Source organism: Puma concolor, chromosome B3, assembly GCF_028749965.1.
Source record: "Puma concolor isolate L17-30 chromosome B3, mPumCon1.1.hap2, whole genome shotgun sequence".
NCBI lineage: Eukaryota > Metazoa > Chordata > Mammalia > Carnivora > Felidae > Puma > Puma concolor.
Genome location: NC_141672.1, coordinates 16576020 through 16597294, shown reverse-complemented (window position 1 = coordinate 16597294; position 21275 = coordinate 16576020). Strand labels below are relative to the sequence as shown.

The window sequence follows — 21275 nt, the reverse complement described above, 5'->3', positions numbered from 1 at the left end:
CAATGGACACACCATTCCCCCCCCCCTGCCACACACACCATAAATTGTCCTCCACAAACGCATAATAAAAGTAAAGTAAACTAAATGTTTGTGAGACACTTGTGAGGTCATAAATTAGGGTGGGGACACAACTGCGACCCACATGAGGCTGAGGTTGGCAAAGGAGGACTGCAAGTATGTGAAAGCTGGGGGACATTCCCCAGCTCTCAGAGGTGGGCAGAAGGGACGATGGCACAGGACAGGATTCGTTTCGTGGCAAAGAGGGAGGTATGTAACAGAGGCTAAATAGTGGTGTCTTAAATGTATTATCTGTTGCAGAGTTTATCAGCAAGGTAAACATTTCACCACTGCTCACTGCCCAAGCCAGCACGTGTGTTCCTGGGCTGCTGCTTCCAGACATCCTACAGTGATGCTCAGTGAATGCGTGGAGAAGTCAATCATTGGGGTATTTTAGGGACATAAGTCAAGTGTCTCGCATGTGTGTGTATGAAAAGCTGTCTACCCATACTTCACTTTAGAAAGAGGTGTGGAGGCGACTGGGTGGCTCAGTCAGTTAAGCGTCCCAACTTTGGCTCAGGTCATGATCTCACAGTTGGGGAGTTCGAGCCCCACATCAGGCTCTGTGCTGACAGCTCAGAGGCTGGAGCCTGCTTCACATTCTGTGTCTCCCTCTCTCTCTGCCCCTAACCCACTCGCATTCTGTCTCTGTCTCTCTCAAAAGTAAAAACATTAAAAAACCTTTTTTAAAAAAGGACAAGGTGTGGACGTAAGGTTTTAGCAATATATGTTACTCTGGATATCCATGCCTTTGCTGCCCTCCAGACATTAAAATGAAACAAAACAGTTGCCTTAATTGGACGCTTCACAGCTTTCAAGATGGAACCACAAACTACCTTACACCTCATCCAGTGATCTTTGGACTTTGAATCCCCATTAGCCCTGTAACTGCACCCTACCACTTGTAAAACGGTGGATAGGAACTCGGGGTCTAAGAGCAGACTGCCTGGCACACCTCCCATCCCCACTGCTATATACCTGGGTGACCTCAAGCAAGTTTGTCAATCTTTCTACACATCAGTTTCTTCCTTTACAAAATGGACGTAAAAGAACCCACCTCACAGGATTTTTTGGAAAATTAAATGAGTGTGCAAAAGCTGATCACACTGCCTGCTAAGTGCTCAGTGACTGTTAATGATTATCTTGGATGTACAAGTTCAAATCTTTTCTTAGATGTGGACAGTCCCAGATTTAATGCTGCCCTTAGCTACTGAGGAATGTTCCCTCATGTCTGGCTTAAGATAATCTTTGTTTAGCTTCAGGAAGTCATTGTGGGCTTCCTGGATACATTATCTCCTATAATTACCTCATTTTTAATGAGAAAAAAGGTCCTCATTCTCTCTTGGTTCTTCTGTGTTGACTCTGGGTTGAGTTCTCACACAATCTCAGCTCACAATCTTGAACACTTTATATTTGCCTTCCAATTAATTTCCCCCTAGTTCTTCATCAGCCTTGCGAGACTAAGGATTGAAGATAATGTTTGCGATGTCAGAGACCAGCTGCAGAGACCCTGAGAGGCACATACCTTGCTTCCCGAGCCAGCCGCCTCCCCACCTCCCCACCGCTTACAAAGCGTGCTGTGTTTCCACGGAGGGGTTGCTAAGCAAAACCACACTGCTTATTTACCAGTAAGCCCAGCAGCTAGCAAAAAGCTTTGTGAGAACCCAGATCTGACTGAGCTAATGTATTCTTGGGCAAACAAAATTGTGATCTGGGACAAGATGGACTGATACAATATTTGGGCAGGAGTGATAGGATGGTTGTGCACATCTGTCCAGATCTTGTTTTCACACTTTGTTGATTAGAATAAATGATGTGTTCTTTCCTTCTTATGCAAATAGCATCATGCGAAACGATTTCCTGCCTCCCATTGGCACGAACTGCAGGAATTTTCGAAGAACTCAAAACCTACCTCCTGTAGACTTTGCATTTAGTTGTCAGAATTACGTGTGCAATTATTCCAAAGAGTAAAACAAACTTCACAAACAGAGAGCAGGAGAGCCAGCTCTAAGAGCTCTCCTTTGAGACAGGGAGGTATGTGCTGACAATCCTGAAAGGGTTTACTTGTTTCAGACCTCAGGGGACTAAGCCACACGTCCAACTCTCATTAAGCAAAACGCCCTTCCTGTGTTGGCTTACTTCTGCAGTCTTGTTTTAGAGAACAAGTATATATTTCTATTCATTTGTGGGTGAGTCCTTTATTTGACTTTTACCTCTCTAATGCCTGTTCTCCTTTTCACTTTTATGTGATTTCTTCGAATTCTGAGATCAGCAATCCAGATTGTTGTGTCTGGCCGAGGAAATTGCTTCTTTGTTGTGATTTTTAGCCGGAACATAGGAGATTTTATTTAATAATAAGGATACTGCAATAAAAGTCCTAGGACAGGAGCTAGACGTGCAGAGCTCTACTTTACAGTCTGGTTTGGTTTTGTTGAAATGCAAACACATCACCATGGTAATACAATTCAACTGAGAATAATTTCTCAAAATGGAAAGATAATAGGAACTGCCTTTCAAAAGAACTGACTTTATTTTCTGATATTATTATGTTTTTCCACAAAGATTTCTTTTTCCACAAAGTTCTAACAAATAGTTTCAATATTATAATGAATAACCATGTAGTATCAGCAATTCTATAAACTTTGAGGAGAGCTTGTAAACAGCATTTGCCTATGATCTCCATGGCAGAGATAGTATAAACACACGTTAGTGAGAATCATGTAGCAAAATCTTCATGGAGCCTATGGAGAATGTCCTACTCAAAGGCTGAATACACAAATGTATTTTGTTTATATTCAGCTCAATAGCTGAATTCACACACACACACAAAAGTTTCATCTAGCACCTGACTCTGAGCCACACTGCAGCATCTAATAGATTATTGGCAAGTTCAGTGCTTTCCTGGTATCACCATGCAAAGTTTTTTAAAAAGCTTTTGGTATATATAATTAAATTGTTTTTATCACTGAAATGCCAATATAGGTGCACCTGGAATGTAGAAAAATTAAAATCCACAAATAATAAACATTCTCAGCTGTTCTACTCCAGGAACACTTTAATTAAAATCTTTTAAAGTCTTCTGCTATACAATTCAGTGGTGTTTAACATTTGGAGATAATACTCAATTGGAACACAAGAGCTTGCACTCAGAATACAGCCAGTTAATTCATTCAGCACATGATTTTTAAGGACCTTTCATATGCAACAGGCTGTTCTGGCTGCAAGGGACACAGCAGTCTGAAAAGAGAGAAAAGTTCCTTCCTCATGCACACAAAGTCTAGTGTGCAAGGCCGGGTGGGAACCACCAAGTCTTTGGCTGAGAGCAGTCTTTGTGGCGCTGTCCATGGTGTCCTGCCCTGGTGCAGGTGTTGAAGGCAAAGTATAGTACCTAATGACATCCCACTGATTAAAAATACCACGTAGGAGAGAAGATAGAAATATTCTTGTAGCTCTGGTAATGTGGAATACAAAAGCGTGCCAACGGTGATGGATAACCCTTGGATCTCTGTTAGTTAAGAATTCAGAAACCGTACCCTCAGGATTGGAACAGCACACAGGCAATCACAGCGATGTAGGAAACTCCCACATGTAACCTTGGCTGAAGAATGGTTCTGCTCTTCAGCTGAGGTTTGGAAAGCAAGCCCATGGAAAGCAGAGGAGGATGGACCCCCCTCCTGATAAGCCACCTCTACAGAATAACCCCTGGCAACCTTGATCAACGCCCGCCTAGCTGCTCACCTATCCAAAGTCTAAAGTTACTTTACCCAGACTTCAGCAGCACAGTGAACACAGCCTCCACCCCAAAATGCCCTCCCACCGTTATATGTACGAGCATACAATAATACTGCAATAACAATGCTACAGACACCTGAAGCCGCCTCACTCTTCTCCTCCACTGGCTAACAAGCGTTCAAGGTCAAGCAGTCCACAACAGCCAGGGCAACAAGATCCCACCCCAATGCTTCTTTCTCGAGCAGGGGGCTCCCCCTGCTACGATACACATGGCATGTCTCCAGCCTTACTCTGACCCAGGAATTGAGCACTCTGCCTCTTCCTCTCCTTTCCTTTTGGGAACAAACTGCCCTCAAAAAGTGGCCTTGTGATCGCCTGTCTAATTCTGGCACTGTTATTAAGAACCCCATTTTTCTACAGATAAAAGCCATATTCTCCAGTGTTGAGAAAATATAGTAATACTGTGCTTTAGTGCATCATCTCCTTTGTCTTACTTCTCAATCAGTTCATACCTTGGGTGGGAAGGAGAGGACACTATTTATTTGGCTCCTTCAAGGACTCCCATCATCTCAACTCTCCTCCCTGCAGTCCTTCTGGTACCATGGTCTCCTCCCTGCAAGCCTTCTGGTACCATGGCTTTTTATGGTAGTGATAGCTCAATAATTATTACACAACGAAGGGGAGAAAGAGGTCAGACTGTGTCCACTGGGGCAATTTCTCCTCAATGGAAGGCGAGTTCCCTTGTTTAGACTATGGCCCCCACCAAGGAGGAGCACAGGTAATGAAAGCAAAAAGAAAGTGATTACAATGGACCTCCTACTGAGGGGCCTGTCCTAGAAGGAGATGAGGAACTGGGGAAGTCATTAAGCAAAGCCAGGCCCCATAGGGGCTTTCTGGAGGAACAGGGACCCCCGCACAGGGATGAGACAGGCCAGGGGATGGAGCGGGGGAACAATGGTCACAATGCAGCCACATAACACATTGAGTAAAGTAAAAGGGTCACAGTGGATTATCAAGGAGCCCTTGACTCTTCCTCATCCTTCCTGGCCATCTCAGAGCCAGGTCACTGTTGCCTGTAACCAGCATCCAAGTGTACTCAGGAAGTGAGGGAGAGAAGAAAGCCTTCACATGCCCCCCTCCCTCCATTTGCAGGTATGAATAACCCAGAGGGCAGACACTTGTGAGCCTCTGGTGGGCTGCCCAGAGTGCCTGTCTACATGCCCAGGAATCAAGGTAAGTGGCAAAGAAGCATGCATTTTTCTGTGGCTTAATATTTATCTCACCCACTAGAAGACCTGAAGAAAGCCCCAAGATCAGCCAGAGTTAGGTCAATACCTTTAAAATGCACGTGGGTGTTGTTGAGTCAACACCCGTGAAGATCCCTGGGTGTTATTGGGGATGTGGTAAGCAATCCCCTCCCCAAGAGTTACACCCTTTCTTTCCTTCTTTCTAGAGAAAGACTTTTTAATGAAAGCACACAGGGATGCTCACAATCATAAAACTATAGAGAATAATGAAATAGGCCTTAAGAAATTATATGGGGCAAAGATGTGGCAACTAGAAGAGAAAAAGGCAATGAGAAGCAAGAAAACAATAATTAAGTCTATGAAAAGGAGGAGCACGTTTGAGGAAAAGATTTGGAGTATAGAAAGCAGAAATGAAACAATGGTTTGAGGGCCTAGAATTTTCCTGGAGGTACAAGAAGTCTGCCCAGACAGGTTTGCAGAGAATTGTTGGGAAATAGAAAGAAAATGGAAAGAAGACAGAAAGAAATATGCATGCACTTTCTAGTTAGACTGGAAACAGAGGAGCTTAAGAAAGAATGAAACATGGCTTCACAGAAAGAAAGAAAGCAAGAAAGAAAGAAAGAAAAGAAAGAAAGAAAGAAAATAAAAGAAAGAAAAGAAAAGGAAGGAAGGAAGGAAGGAAGGAAGGAAGGAAGGAAGGAAGGAAGGAAGGAAAAAGAAAAAAATCCTGGGGCACCTAGGTGGCTCAGTCGGTTAAGTGTCTGACTTCGGCTCAGGTCCTGATCTCATGGTTTGTGAGTTCAAGCCCTGCATCAGGCTCTGTGCTGACATCTCAGAGCCTGGAGCCTGCTTCAGGTTCCATGTCTCTCTCTCTCTCTCTCTCTCTGCCCATCCCCTGCTTGCGCTCTCTTTATCACTCTCTCTCAAAACTAAATAAACATTAAAAAAATTTTTTTTAAGAAATAAATCCTAAACTGGGAAACCCTGCATTGAGACAACTTGATAGAAACATCCAGATTGAACAAATTTTCTTTTGCAGAATATTTTCCAAGCTGTGAATGAAGTTGAATTCAATACTTTCTCCCCTTTCATTCAATAAATATTTATCGTGCACCTACTGAGCTCAATTCACTGATGAGCAAAACAGAACAATGCTCCTCCCAGGACAGAAGCTATAGAATGCCAAGTACTCGCTCTCCCAGCCTCCCCCCTGCAAAGACACAAGCATGTAGCCCAGGCTTCCCCGACCACGGAGACAAAAGTCAGACTCTGAACCAGACACTAGTGAGACAGATGTGACAGACTTGGCCTTGGAGTATCTTTTCTATGGTTTTCTGTATGTTTTCCTCTCTCTGGTATCCCAAAAGCTATTCCTAAGTGAGGAGCAAAGATTCCCAGAGGCATGCCTGCAGAACCACTTTTTTTTTTTTTTAATTTTAAGTTTATTTATTTTGAGAGAGAGAGCAAGTAGGGTAGGGGCAGAAAGAAGGGCGGGGGGGGGAGAGAGAGAGAATCCCAAGCAGGCTCCACATGGTCGGTGCAGAGCCCAATGTGGGGCTCGAACTCACAAGCTGTGAGATCACGACCTGAGCTGAAATTAAGAGTCAGACGCTTAACCCAGGTGCCTTCAAACCACTTTTTTTCTCTCCCACGGAATAGATAAGATCGGGCTAGGGTCAAAGACAGAGAGAAGGCAGAATGGCCACTCGGCCTGGAAAGGGAAGAAGGGTGGGAAGGGACTACATCTTCCCAGGGTCTCCTAAGCGGGGTTAGCAGAACCTACAGTCTGAGGGACCAGGGGCAGAGAGGAAGGGGTTAGATGCAGAGCCGTCCTCTAGTGTGGACGCAACTACCTCAGCACCTGTGCCCAGTCTGCTGCACAAGACTCTTGGCTCCCCGGAAGTCTCCTGAACAGAGATTGAAGGACATGGACACTACACAGGGCAGGGGCATGGAGAGACAACTTTGCCCTCAGTCAAGGTGGAGCCAGACAGCACTAGATGGAAGCTTCCATGGGGGCAGGGAGGTGGCAGGGAGCAGTGGACACACCGTCAGTTCTACAAAGAAGCAGGGACCATGTGGGTGCCATCCTGGGGCCGGTGGCCACAGTCATGATATTCTATTCCATTTTCGGGGCAGTCACGGGGTGGTTCTAGCAGCAGCAGCTACGGCCCAGAATCAACGGGGTCAGCACAGCAAGATGCTACCTATGCCAGCCAGAAACGACAGTGGCTTCTTCCGGAACCACTTCCGTGGCGTGATTTGGGTGACTGCTCTTGGCTGGGTACCTCCCAAGTCTGGGTCTCTATCCATCCCGGGGATTCGGTAGCTATCAGATATTCTTTCATTTTTTTGTTTTCTTTTCTCCTTAAATTATCCAAAGTTGGTTTCTCCTGAGTCAGCTAAGCTGCCTGCCTGCAACGGCCTCTCCAGGAGGTCAGGGTAAGCTGGCTTTAGCCACTTGCAGGCAGGTCAGGGACGCGGCCCCATGTGGTCCCCGGGACAGGCATACACCTCTGAAGTCCAAGATCAGCCTGAACTACAACCTGACGTGGCATGACAATGTTTCTGATGTTCCTATATCTACAGAAAAGTCTCGTTAGAAATTACAGCGGGTTTCAGCTGTGCGGTGGGAAGGGCTGCAACCATTCCCGGGACAGAGAGTTAGAGAGAGGGCAGTATCTGACTCCTCCCACAGGCCAGCCCTGCAGGAGGGGACCAGCAGCACGCCAAGAGCAGTGTTAGAGCAGAGCATGGAGACCCAGAGACGTTAATGGGGAAGTACACAGGCTGCAGCTAGGACAGACACGGGGACACATGAGTGACAGCCCCTGCAAGCGTCAGAGGGCAGAGGACCTTGGGAAGGGGATCGACATGCCAGTGCAGTGCCCGGCATTTGGGCAAAAGATGCAAAGAGAGACGATTCAGAAGCACAATTATCACGTGTTGACGACAGATCTCCTTGGACGAGGGGCTTTCGCAAGATTTTACTTTCTTTTGTGTACTGTTTTCCGAAGCCTCTACGATGGCCAAGTTCTCTTTGTCAGCTTTGTAATGAAGGAAAAGGAGGGGGCGGGGGACTGGGAGAGAGAGGGGTAAGGAGGAGAAAAGGGAGAGAGGCAACGTGGACTGCTCCCGAATGCTGCATGGCTCCCTTGAGAAACAGCACAAGTATCCGTAAGGATGCAGTTGGTCTTTCTTGCTTTGGGGACAGACATGATGGCCGTGCCCTGGAGGGAAAACTGGAACAGAGAAGGCAGAGTCCATACTCCCCACAGTAAAGAACAGAGATGGGCCTTGTCTGAGCCTTCGGAATCCCAGGGTCACGTGCCTACAGTGGCGGCGGCAGCCGTGAGGACGTGGCCTTGCTCCAAGGCGGTAATTGCATCCTGCCTGCTGCCCTGCCACCTCCTCTTCCCGCAGAATGTGTCACCCCCCCCCTTCCTGAGCAGAAGTGCCGGGAGCCCCACTGTTGGCAAGCATCTGCTGTCCCTCTCCGTCTTGTCTGTAATTCCAGTCATTTTTGCAGCTTACCCTCTAAAGAGACAGAATCCCGCTTCATGCTTCTGTGCCCTCTTTTAATGTTTATTTGTTTTTGAGAGAGAGCGTGAGCAGGGGAGGGGCAGAGAGAGATGGGGGCGGGGACAGAGGATTCGGAGCCGGCTCCATGCTCACAGCAGTGAGCCCAATGTGGGGCTTGAACTCATGAAGCATGAGATCATGACCTGAGCCCAAGTCAGATGCTCAACTGACTGAGCCACCCATGTGCCTCTTTGCGTCTGTGCTTTTTAAAGGCTGTTCTGTCTGCTGGGATATTCTTCCTCTTCCCCTTTTTATGCTTGTCAAACTCCTGATGCTCCTCGAAACACAACTCCACCATTGCCTCCTGCAGGAAGCCCTCTGCCCTCTGGCTAGAGTTACCTCTCCTCCCTCTGGCTGTCTCTGTTCTTTGCATTTTCCCCTGTCGATGGACCCACTCATCCTGCATTGCTGTCTACCCACATGTGTGTCTCCCCCATTTTGTATCAAATGCGTGGTGTGTTTCTCTACACTTGCTCCCTCTTTTTTAGCACCTAGGGAAAACAGGGGAGTAATCATTTAAGGTAAACCAACCTACAAAGGACATAAAAGAAAACTGTTCATCCAGGAACAGATAAACTGTCAGGATTTTGTAACGTAGAACACTAGTAAGAGTATCCACTACAGAGGGGCACAGGCGATGGCCATATATGCAGGCACACAGGACAGGTTTGTGGAATGGAATTGAATATTAATAGCACAGGAACTGCACGAAGGACAGAGTCTTGGCTTTTGAACATAGCCTTTCACACAAGAATAGAAATCTTATGTGTGTGTTCCCGAAGCTACACAGGGGCTCCCTGGAAGTTTGGTGTTTTTTTTAACAACCCCATTCAGACTGTAACCCCCTAAGAAGTGACTGGTAAATTTGGGAGGGTGTTTGTGGTTGTCATGATCACAGGGGCACTCCGGGCATGCAGCGGGAGGGGGCAAGAATGTACAAGAGTTAGTGTCACCAACCAGACAAGAATCCCAAACTTACTGTGAGTTTTGACTATCCCATGGAGAAAAATTCATGTTTATAATTACCTGAGCTGAGAATTCAACTCCCTTTTACGTGTAGACACACACACACACACACACACACACACAATTTTTTTGCATAGTTTCAATATAGGCTGAACTTTACAAGAATGTGACTCCAATCAATGTAAATTGCAAGAAGGTTGAATCTTGACTAGTTGGAACACTGCCAAGGACTGTTCTCCATTTTTGAAAAGCACATCACTGGGGGGACATCCCTTGTAGCATCTTAGTCACTGGGGGGACACACCTGAACTGACCCACGTTTGGAACTACCACGTTCCATACACAGACACGAGGGTCTCGCTGCTTCGGTGGGTCTCCTAGGGCTTCATGCCCAAATGCCTATTACTGAAGCATATTATTCTATTGTAAATGATCTACTTTTTATCTCTCCTTTATACTGTAGCTAGAAAATACTATTGAAATTTTCCAAATTATATGTGTAGATGAGTTGCACAATCTAGGAGATTTATTTCAATGTGGTAAGTGGGCACTAATGAATATTTGCTCCAAAAGATGGTGTTGGGTATTACAGGGTTGAGAACGACTGGATAAAAGTAAACTGTATATTGTATTCAAGGCTGCCTTGCAAAGTCTGGAGAATTATGCTTACAGGTATTGCCTAATGAAACAAAAGCCCCTAGCACATAAATACTGTGTGCAGTGTGCAATAAGCATGATCAGAGGACAGCCCCCCTCCTGGACCCCCCCTTTATTTGCACTTCAAAGGTGAAGACCAGGGTGGGGTTTTTTGTCCCCCATTGCCATTTATTAGCATACAACACTATTTTTGGTTTCAAGGTCATTTTCCATATCAAAATGCAGGCTAATGCTCATTCATTCATTTATTCATTCATCAGGCATGGATTCAGTGCTCTCCGGGTTCTGGGTTCTGGCCCTGGGCTAGAGACTGGGCCTCACAGAGCTCTCAGGCTGATGGGGACGTCAGCCACGAAGCACGTAACTCCAGTTCAGACAGATGAATGCCATCCTGGGGGTGTGCAAGGTGTTATGGGAGTAGGGGGTGCTGACCTCCTTTTGGAGTCAGGAAAACCTCCCTGAAGACCTGACATTTCCCCTCACAGCTGGGGGACGACAGGCCCTGTCCAAAGCACCATAAATATCCCATGCAAAAATCTGAACAGGAGACCATGGCACATTCAGTGTAGACACAGCCCCTATGAATTTCCCCTGTGGACGCAGAGATACGTCCCCCAAACGCAACCATCAAGGATCCCACTCCAAGAAAGAATGTTAATTGTAAAAACAAACAAACAAACAAACAATTTTTTTAAAATTTTGATATGAATTTTTCACAAGGTATGGTTAGTGAGTTCATCTGTGTTGTTGTTTCCCTAAGGATGAGAGAAGAATTTGGATTCAAGACGTTTCTAGAGATATTATTAAAAAAGGCATGTGATCATCTTTAAAAAGGAGAAAAGAGATGGGAAGCAATGTGCCCATTTTTCAGGCAGGGGGCAATCTCCTCAACCCTCAAACTCCCGCTAGAGAAGCTCCCAGAAGCAGGTGTCACATGTTTATAGGGCCATCTGGACAGGTCCTCTTTCCTCCTCTTCCCTGGAGAAAAGGCTGACAAGCCTCCAAAGAAAGGGAGAAGAGAAATATACCTCATAGAAATACAGAACCAAAGGGCTAAGGGCAAGTGAAACTTTTTTTAAAAAAGCAGCAGAGGCAAGAAGCAAACAGTGACGTCAGAAAAATGATGCAAGCCAAAGAAAGGGGTAATAACATTGCGAGAGCACCATATGGCATTTATATGCCTGCATTTTATTTTAAATGTGGATATTTGCTTTCTTGTTAGCCTTGGTGACAATCCTGTTACAGTGCTCGGTGAAATTCATTTTTTTAAAAAAAATCACACAGCAGCTCTCTGTCCTCTATCCTTAAAATCATATATAAATTCCTTTTTTTAGCTGCATGCTATATATCCCTGTTGCTAATCGTCTAAACTGAACTGTAAAACCGCATTAAATTAGAAGGGAAAGTCCCATGCACTGACTGATACAAGGTGCCCAACACATGTGTTTGTGCTTCCTCAGCAGGAAGAGGGGGTGGGGGATAGGTAGACAGCCAGATATTAGTAATAATAATTTAACATTAATTTCATCATTAATCATTAATAACAATAACGAGCCCTTGCAAACGTTCCCCAGGCTCACATACAAAGACTGTTGATGCTTATCGTCAAATTCACTTCTGCCAAGGAACGGAAACAACCGACAGAGGGGACATTGCTCTATCTACATGAAGCCACAGCGACAAACACATAGGATCTGAACATGAGGAGACAGGATGTGAGTACGGCAAAGCCCATCTTTCAAGGGTCCCTTTTGATATTTGGGGGGCAGGTATCATGCGGGAAGAAAGTGTAGGCACATTCTGGTGCTTCAGGGAAACAGGAACTGGTCCTGGTGTTCACGATCAAGTGAGAGCACACACAAGCTGAGAGGCAATCAGCATGCGGCTAAAATCTTTTCCATTCTTTGACTTTCCTTTTACTAGAATCTGTGTCTGTGATGGCACATCATGGACACATCTGCGTAAACAGTTGCAGCCCGTTAAGTGCAGCCAAGGATGTAGACAGAGCACAACCTCCCCCCTCGCTCAGACAGAACGGCAGGGGCACACTCAGAACTTCCATATTCCTCCCTCTCTGAGTCATGGCCACGGCAGCTTTTCCTTGTAGGACAATGGTTGATGACGAGCTTTGTCTGAGACCCAAGCCGTCCTGCCCATCAGGTTCCCTGTTACGGCTGCTCCCTACACTTCTCCAGCCCGCACACCCGCACACCCCACTCCCAAGAGGGGTGGGACCAACGGCAGCATCAGCAAGTGTCTCTTCTTCATTCAGGTTTGCCGGGAAGTGTGTTTTCCTGCACCCTTTGGGTGCGTGGAAAGGAATTGTGTTCATTTCTCCCTCAGCTCCGATCAGTTCACAATCAACAAGTATTTACTGCAGTATTTACGCCCCCAAAGTGCTTAGCATGGAGCAGGTATGGCAGGGGTACAGGAAAAGAAAGGCACAGAAGCTCTATATTCAAGGCCCTTAGGCTTCACTTAAAAAGAACAACCCATCATTATGCAACATAAGACAGGTGCGCCACTGAAGATGTGTGCCATGTCAAATATACAATCTAGGATCCACAAGTCCCTCCTCTGGGCTCCCGTAGCTAATGGTGTGCTTATTGTAACAGCATTTACTGAGTGCTGATTATGTATCAGGCAGGTTCTCATGCATCAACTAAGTGTCAAAAGAGATAGCTACTATTTTTCAAATAAAGAAAATAGGCATAAAATAGACATAAGTCAACAGAAGAGAATAAAAAAAAAAAAAAACCACAGAAATAAACCCATAGGTAGATGGTCAATTAATCTTCAGCAAAGGAGGCAAGAATATCCAACGGCAAAAGTCTCTTCAATAAATGGCTCTGGGAAAACTGGGCACCAACACACAAAAGAATAAAACTGGACCACTGTCTTACACCACACACAAAAATAAATTCAAAATGGACTAAAGACCTAAATGTGAGACTTGAAACCACGAAAGTCCTAGAAGGCAGCACAGGCAGTAATTTCTCTGACATCAGTCATAGCAACATTCTTCTAGATGTGTCTCCTGAGGCAAGGGAAATAAAAGCAAAATTCAACTATTGGGACTACATCAAAATAAAAAGCTTCTGCACAGTGAAGGAAACCATCAACAAAGCTAAAAGGCCACCTACTGAATGGGAGAAGATATTTGCAAATGACATATCTGATAAAGGGTTTGTGTCCAAAATAAAGAACTTGTACAACTCAACACCCCAAAAAACAAATAATCCAGTATAAAAATAGGCAGAACACATTAAGAGCCATTTCTCCAAAGAAGACAGCCATATGGCCAACAGACACATGAAAAGATTCTCATGATCACTTACCGTCAGGGAAATGCAAATCGAAACTACAAGATACCACCTCACATCTGTCAGAATGGCTTAAGTCAAAAACACAAGAAACAACAAGTGTTGGTGAGGATGTGGAGAAACAGGAACCCTCTTGCACTGTTGGTGGGGATGCAAACTGGTGCAGCTACGGTGGAAAATAGTCGGGAGGTTCCTCAACATTTAAAAATAGAACTACCCTATGATCAAGTAATCACACTACTGGGCATTTCCCCAAAAAATACAAAACCACTAAATCAAGAGATATGTTCACACCTATGGTTTATTGCAGAATTATTTACAATAGCCAAATTATGGAAGCAGCACAAGTGTCCAATGATAAATATTTATGCAATGGAATACTATTCGAGCAGGAAAAAAGAATGAAATCTTGCCATTTGTAACATGGGTATTATGCTAAGTGAAATAATTCAGTCGGAGAAAGGCAAATACCATGTGACTTCATTCATAGGTGGAATTTAAGAAACAAAACAAATGAGCAAAGGAAAAAAAAATAGAGACAAACCAAGAATCAGACTCAACTATAGGGGACAAACTAATGGTGACCAGAGGGGAGGCGGGTGGGGGATGGGTGAGATAGGTGATGGGGATTAAGGAGGGCACTTGCGATGAGCCCTGGGTGATGTATGGAAGTGATGAATTACTATGTTGTACACCTGAAACTAATATTACACTATATGATAATAACCCTGGAATTAAAATTAAGAGCTTAATTTTAAAAATTTGAAGTCAAAAAATAAAAGCAAATAAATAATTTTTTCAAGGAAAAAGCTCAAGGTCCCATGGCTGGTAAGTGGTGGATCAGGCCTCATACACTGAGGCAGTGCAGCTTCTGAGGCAGCCTACCCTAGCCCCGGACTCATAAGGACATCGGTCTTTGTACAGGTCTGTTTTCTTCCTGGAGAGGGAGTAGCTCCTGTTTATTGCCACAGTTCTCAACCCCACAGTGTTGAGAACACAGAAGCCATTATTTGATAGTTGCTTATTCAAGTGATCTGGGGAGGGGCACCTGGGTGGCTCAGTCGGTTAAGCATCTGACTCTTGGTTTGGGCTCGGGTCATGATCGCACGGTTCGTGAGTTTGAGCTCTGCATCGGGCTCTGTGCAGACAGCGTGGAACCTACTTGAGATTCTCTCTCTTTCCCTCTTTCTCTCCCTCTCTCTCTCTCTCTCTCGCTTCCCCTCCCCTGCTCACGTGGGCTCTGTCTCTCTCTAAATAAATAAACTTGTTTTTAAAAAAAAGTGATATGGGGAGAGGTATGCAGGAGCAGCCAAGATGGGGAGCTGGAGAGCAAAACACACAAGGCTGTCAGAGCAGCAACAAGGCCAGGTGGAAACCGGACATCACCAGCCTGCAGAAGCCCCAGTTGGCCTGGCATTGAGCCACCTTCCCTCCAGGCAGCTCTGCTGTGGGGCCGGAGCTAAGGAAGCAGGGTGGGGACAAGCACGGGGACACAGATGGAAGTGAGTGTGGAGGGCAGGGGGACAAGCGCAAGAGGAACACGAGGCACAGCCTCTCCATTTTGCCTCCTGTGTGCAAACAGCAGCTGTTGAGGCAGCCAGGACGTGAGAGCAGTGAGCTAGCAATTTACCCAATGCTATCTCCGTGGCCTATGAAAATTGAAGAAAAAAAAAAAAAGAAAACAGAAACTAAGTGCTGGCGAGGATGTAGAGAAAATTGGAACCCGTGTGCGTTGCTGGTGGGAATGTAAAATTGTGCAGCATTGTGGAAAACAGTCTGGCAGGTCCTCAAACTATGAAACGTAGAATTACCATGTGACCCAGCAATTCCACTTCTAGGTGCGTACTCAAACGAAATGAAAACAGGGAGTCAAACAGATATTTGGACACCTGTACTCACAGCAGCGGTATTCACGATAGCTAAAAGGCGAAGCAACCCAAGTGTTCACTGACAGATGAATAGGTAAACAAAATGCAGTACGCATACACCCAGTGGACTATCATTCAGCCTTAAAAAGGAAAGAGATTCTGGGGTGCCTGGGTGGTTTAGTCGGTTGAGTGTCCGACTTTGGCTCAGGCCGTGATCTCACAGTTCATGAGTTCGAGCCCTGCAACAGGCTTTGTGCTGACAGTGTGGAGCCTGGAGCCTGCTTCGAGTTCTGCGTCTCCCTCTCTCTGCCCCTCCCCTGTACTGCTCTGTCTCTTCTCTCTCTCTCAAAAACAAATAAATGTTAAAAAAAAAATTTTTAAGGAAATTTTGACACATGCTACAACATGCATGAATCCTTAAACACTATGCTAATGAAATAAAGGAGTCACAAAAGGTGCTGTATGACTCCACTTATATGAGGGATCCGGAGTACTCAAATTGGCAAAGACAGAAAGTAGAATAGAGATTGCCAGGGGGCTGGGGGAGGGGAGGATGAGGAGTTAGCATTTAATGAGTACAGTGTCTCAGTTTGGGAGGATGAAAAAGTTCTAGAGACAGAGGGTGGTGAGTTTTGCACAAGGATATGACTGTAATCAATGCCACTGAACGGTACCTTTGTAAATGGTTAAAATGGTAAATTTTATGTTATATATATTTTCTCACGGTAAAAAAAAAAAATAGGCATAAGGAAAAACAATGAAGCAGGCTCTAAAGTATCCCACTGACTCCCGGGGTTACCTTAAATGAGACAACAACCTCTTTGAAACAGTGATTATGGCCAGGACAAAAATGTTAATTCCATGGAAAAAAAGAGAACCCAGAATGACATGGAAACGGCACTGATTTGAAAAGCCAATGTCGCTCTGCCCCTTTGTACTCAACTTTTTTGAGTATAAGAATTCCTTTTGAACATTAAAAAGAAATTCCTCAATACCCACACCGTAGGACATTTCCTACCCACTGATGGAATTCTTGATGATGGTTCCTCTGCATACATTTGAAAAAGCGTAGCATATACATGAAGGAGACATACTGTTTATTCTGTCTACCAGCGATGTTTGCATCACAAAAAGCAATCCTCTGATCCTTGAAAATAGCACCTCAGGCCCCTGGGAACCCACCACCCACAGGGTGAGAACCACAGCTCTATGCTAACAAGAGACTAAGACTGAGCAGCAAACTTCCAAGTCAGAGCGCAAAACCATTAAGTCGAAAATGCTACAATGCACCAATGCAGCTCTCTGCAGAAAATAAAAAGCAAAGCATTTTCCTCCAGAGAGACCAAGTGTGTTTCCTCCAACAGGAATGCACATTTCCTAGGCTAGATTTAATTCGGGCAGCCCTGCCTTACACAGAGCTATCAGAACCTGCTCAGCAGTGTGACCATCCTATGCCTGTCAGGTAGTCACCCCCAAGGGAGCTGCCTCTTTGGGGTGAGTGTTCGCAACAGTGGCACGCCTCCCAGTGAGGATGTACTGTAAACAATTTCCCTTTCCTAAAGCCATGAGAAGTTTATCAATGACTACTGACATGCAGTCACTCGGAAACTGCCTTCAGTGCCGCCCTGGTGTAAACGCCCTGATCACATACCCAGCTCTGCGATGGGCAGACTCAGCTCAACCAGAGCGTCTCTCAATTTTTAGGAACCTAATTTGTCAGAAGCCGCACCGAATGGGTTACCACTTGCTTGACTCACAGAAGCAGCATGAGGCTAAATGCAGGGGGGAAAAAAAGGGGGGGGTTACATTGATATATGTAATCCCCCCCAAAAGAGTAAAGAACTCCATAAAAGGGCAAAGGATTATTATTGTATTAAATCAGCGCCTTCCAGCCCGACCAAACTCGCCTGTGAAAACTGGTGACAAAGGGTGAACATGGGAAATCATCCACCTGTTACGTTGGTTTTTTGAGACCGATAAAAAGTGCGAGTCCTAATAAAATTCTTGCATTAAATTCGTTAACTCAAAAGTACCTGGAAGTTTTAGAGACAGGTTCCCATGTGGTAGATCTAAAGCATCACTAGACTTTTGGTGGCCCCAACATGCAAAGATATTAAATGTCTTAATAAAACCCCCAAGATTCTGGGAAGTGACTGTGTGTTAATGGTGGGCGAGTGCTAGCAGATAATGAATGTCCGTAAAAATTTCCCAGACACTTTCCTCTATAAGATGACCATTTCTTGAGTTTAAGACCGAGTTAAATGCCCAATGGGAATTAAGATCGTGGTGTTGGTTTCCTCAAACCTAAGGTTCTTAAAATCCCTGGAGCAGAGTGTCGAGACAACCCAATGAATCCAGAAAAAGGAGAATGCTTTTGAGGGCAAGACCAGCTGGCACAGATGACCAAGAGGCTTGGCTTTGAGCTGTGTGTTCCTCTTCTTGTCAACACTGAGTGAGTTGTACAAAGGGGGACGATGAGGTGGAAGAATCAAGAATGGAGAATATTATCTGCTTGGCAACACCTCTCTCTCGCAGGTGGCCCCAAATGAGGCAGCCATTGGGACAGCATAAGCCCCTCTTTTAGAAGCTCACTTTCACATTAGTCACATAGCAGACATGAACAAGGGGGCATTTAAACCCTAGCTTAATCTCCAAGAGAAGGGAACACTAAGAAAGAGATGTTTGCTGATAATGAGCCAGCATCAGGGAGATAAGCTCAGGTGCACAGAGAAGAATCAGGGGCTACGGGTCTGATTCACAGTATTGATGGATCATATAAAGTTGGAAATCTAAAACCTTTGGAAAACAGATAAAGACACCAATACTAACTTTTCCTCAACTAGCCATCTTTGTCTGTCCCCAGGTCTTACACCTTTCATGGAGACCCTTCTGAACCATCAGATGCTATTCCTACCTTACAAGAGAAGGAAGGAAGGAAGTGGAAAGACTAAGTCTGTGCATGCACACTGGGGCAGGGCCACCTCCTTTGGAATTCTTCTGTCACCTATGGGCTGGGTGACCTTGGGCAGGGCACAGAACCAGTCTAAGCCTTCCAATCTCATAAGATTAAGATGATAATGGTCTATTTGGGAAGGCTGTTGTGCAACTTATTCTGGGTAAAGCCCACAACCCAGGGTCTAGCATACAGTACACTCTCAAAGCAGATTAGCAACTCATTTCTAGACTTCGATACTGTAGTGCCATAACACTCAGTCTGACCTCAACCAAATCCTACCAATCCAAGGCTCCCCACAAAGGTCCCTATATACAGAAGTTCACGAGGGGTTGGTTAGTCCTAAGTAACAATCAGATTCCCAGAAGTTATCTGTGATCAAATCTTGCCAGAAAGAAAGACACTTCGTTAACACTACTTAAAAATGTTTAAATGTTAAACACTATGTGGGCAGTATTTGAAGTAGTTATATTTTAGGTAGAGTTGGATAGCTTTAATGTTTATAGAAAAAGGTGAAGATTCATTGTGTTTTATTTTATTTTTTTGCAAATGCATTTTAAGAGCCATTAACGCCTACAGTGATCTCAGATGGCAACAGGAAACACCAAAGGGACACCGGCCAGCTATCAAAGATAAACTTAAAAAGAGGAAGAATCACACGTTAGATTAGTCCCTATGGGGTCAGTTAAAGTCAGTGCTGAGATGGTTTGCCTGCTAAAAAATAACAGAACAATCTATCTTTATGTGTATTCATCAGGGTGAAGTCCCCAGGCATTTTCCCTCATTGATAAGAAATGATCTTATTCCCAGAGCATAACATCACTAAAGCCCTCTTTAAGGACCCATCTGAGAGAGGAGCACTCTGGGTAGGAATGACACCAGCACTGAAAAACTAGTTAAAACCATTGGTGGGGATACTAGAATTTGAGTAGAAGATTCAGTCAGGGGATCCGGGCATGCATCTTGGGACCTGTGGGTTAACTGACCCCTTACATCTCAGCAGAGCCATGGTTCTTAATGGGGACGATTTTGCCCTTGATGGGAAACCTACTAATGTCTGGAGATGTTTTTGGCTGTCACAACTGGAGACACTGATGATTCTGGCATCTAGTGAGCAGAGGCCAGAGACGCTGCTAAATATCCTGCAATGCACAGGGCAGGTCCTGTGACAACAATCTGCCGAAAATGTCAATAGTGCCAAGACTGAGCAACCCTGCATTACACGAAAACAGAAAAAAGGGGGCCATTCATGGACAGACCGTGTCACGGGCTGTCACTAAGAGATGTTGTGCAGTCTAGTTTGTGGATGTCATTTATGTCGTTTGTCCCAAGTGCACAGCTGGGCCTATCATGAAAGCCACACGATATCCTTAAACTAATTTAGAAGACACCTGGTTGATAAAGCTTTAAAAATATTTACCTTCTCTGCGTCTTAAAATGATTACCTCCCACCTCCTTCTAGTCCCTTAGGGAAAGTAAGAGAGTAATTGTTCACATTCAAACCAGGATCTTCCCTCTGATCAAAATAAACCCACATTATCCATGTAATATGAATTCTACTGAGTTATTTCTCAGGAATTTTTAATACATTATATGCCCTAGTGCAGGCATGTTACAGAGGCAAACAGACACATACACACACGTGTACACACACACACACACACACACACACACACACACACACTTGGGCACTCAGCCCACGACTTCGCCCTTCCCCTACCTCTGTAGGCTGGTGTGCATAACTAATACCCCAATGAATATTTCCACTACTAATAGAATCGGAAATTGTAGTTTAACCCACAGAGCTGAAAAGAACACCCAGTTTCTAAAACAAGAGCTTTTATTCTTCTTGAAATAATAATTCTTTTCATTTAACCCCCTTGCTCCTGCGGGCAAGCTCTGAGACCACTCATGAGTAACAGAAGGCTCCCGCCATGTGTGTCCTTCAAAGTCTTTCCGACTCATGCCAGGCACATGGCAGAGGCCTCCTGCAGTCCTTGGCTTCCACCACCAGCCTCCTGCCTTCAATCCAAAGTGATTGATTGGCCCACTAATTGTACATCATTAGCAGATTGAGACTGTCATCACCCCATCCTAAGCATTTCACAGGCTCTAAAGTCCCTAAGCAATCATGGTGCTGTTAAGCCTAGGGTAATGTGTTATTATTTGTCAGCTACACCCAGGCTCCTGTGGCTCCAAAGGCAAATAAACATTTCTGCTGTATCCTTGGGGGAAGAGACCAAAGAAGAAAAAAAAAGAGTCTCTTGGTTCTAAAGGTAATATCAAAAAGCTTGCTGTTCAGCCTGATAAAAAGAGGCAGCTGCTTCCCACCAGAGGCCAAAGTCCAGCTCAGACCAAGAACATGGGATCCAGTCCAAAATCTGACCAGCCTTCCTACAGCATCCTATCAGGTCACAGTCAGCCTGGCCCAACACAAGAGCCAGCCCACCACAGGGGAGAGAGAAGCTTCCCGCTTCCAAAATCTGCTTCAGAACCCAAGGTCAGCCTTATTTAATCCCAAATAATTATCTTTCCCTGCTAACTGCCCAGATTTCCCTCTGGAGACCCAGGAAGAAGTATTTTTACTTTATGTTATAGAAATACTTAAAAATCATCTCCACGAATTAGCATGACATGTCCAAAATCTTAAACTCCACGTTGGTTTCACAGCATGGATTAATATATTTGACCGTAAATATTTTTGGCCCACCGGGAAGAGGATAAGGCTGGCTCGAGTCCAGGCTGCACCCCCAACTCACTATGTGGGTCTAGGCAAGTGAAATGAGTCTCACAGAGTAGTGTTCCCCAAAGACCATAGATGACCCACAGGCCATCTATATCTAAATTTTAAGGACCCTTGTCATCCTAGAGTGGGGCTCACAGGTAATCC

At 45.0% G+C, this 21275-nt stretch overlaps 1 protein-coding gene and 1 long non-coding RNA gene across 6 annotated transcripts in view; one reads left to right on the top strand and one right to left on the bottom strand.

Annotated features, from left to right (window-relative positions):
* Positions 1-21275, bottom strand: part of KCNK10 (potassium two pore domain channel subfamily K member 10) — a 129997-nt gene that overhangs the window by 12204 nt on the left and 96518 nt on the right. The gene's annotated exons all lie outside the window — the stretch shown is intronic.
* On the top strand, positions 154-15889 carry LOC147579776 (uncharacterized). 3 transcript variants are annotated; one of them, XR_015252096.1, is made up of 6 exons: positions 154-267; positions 4942-5022; positions 11816-11956; positions 12165-14488; positions 14846-15066; positions 15403-15889. It is a non-coding gene; the product is annotated as an uncharacterized LOC147579776 (long non-coding RNA). The 3 variants fall into 3 exon arrangements; XR_015252097.1 differs by having other exon boundaries at positions 12349-14488; positions 14846-15889; XR_015252095.1 differs by having other exon boundaries at positions 14846-15889.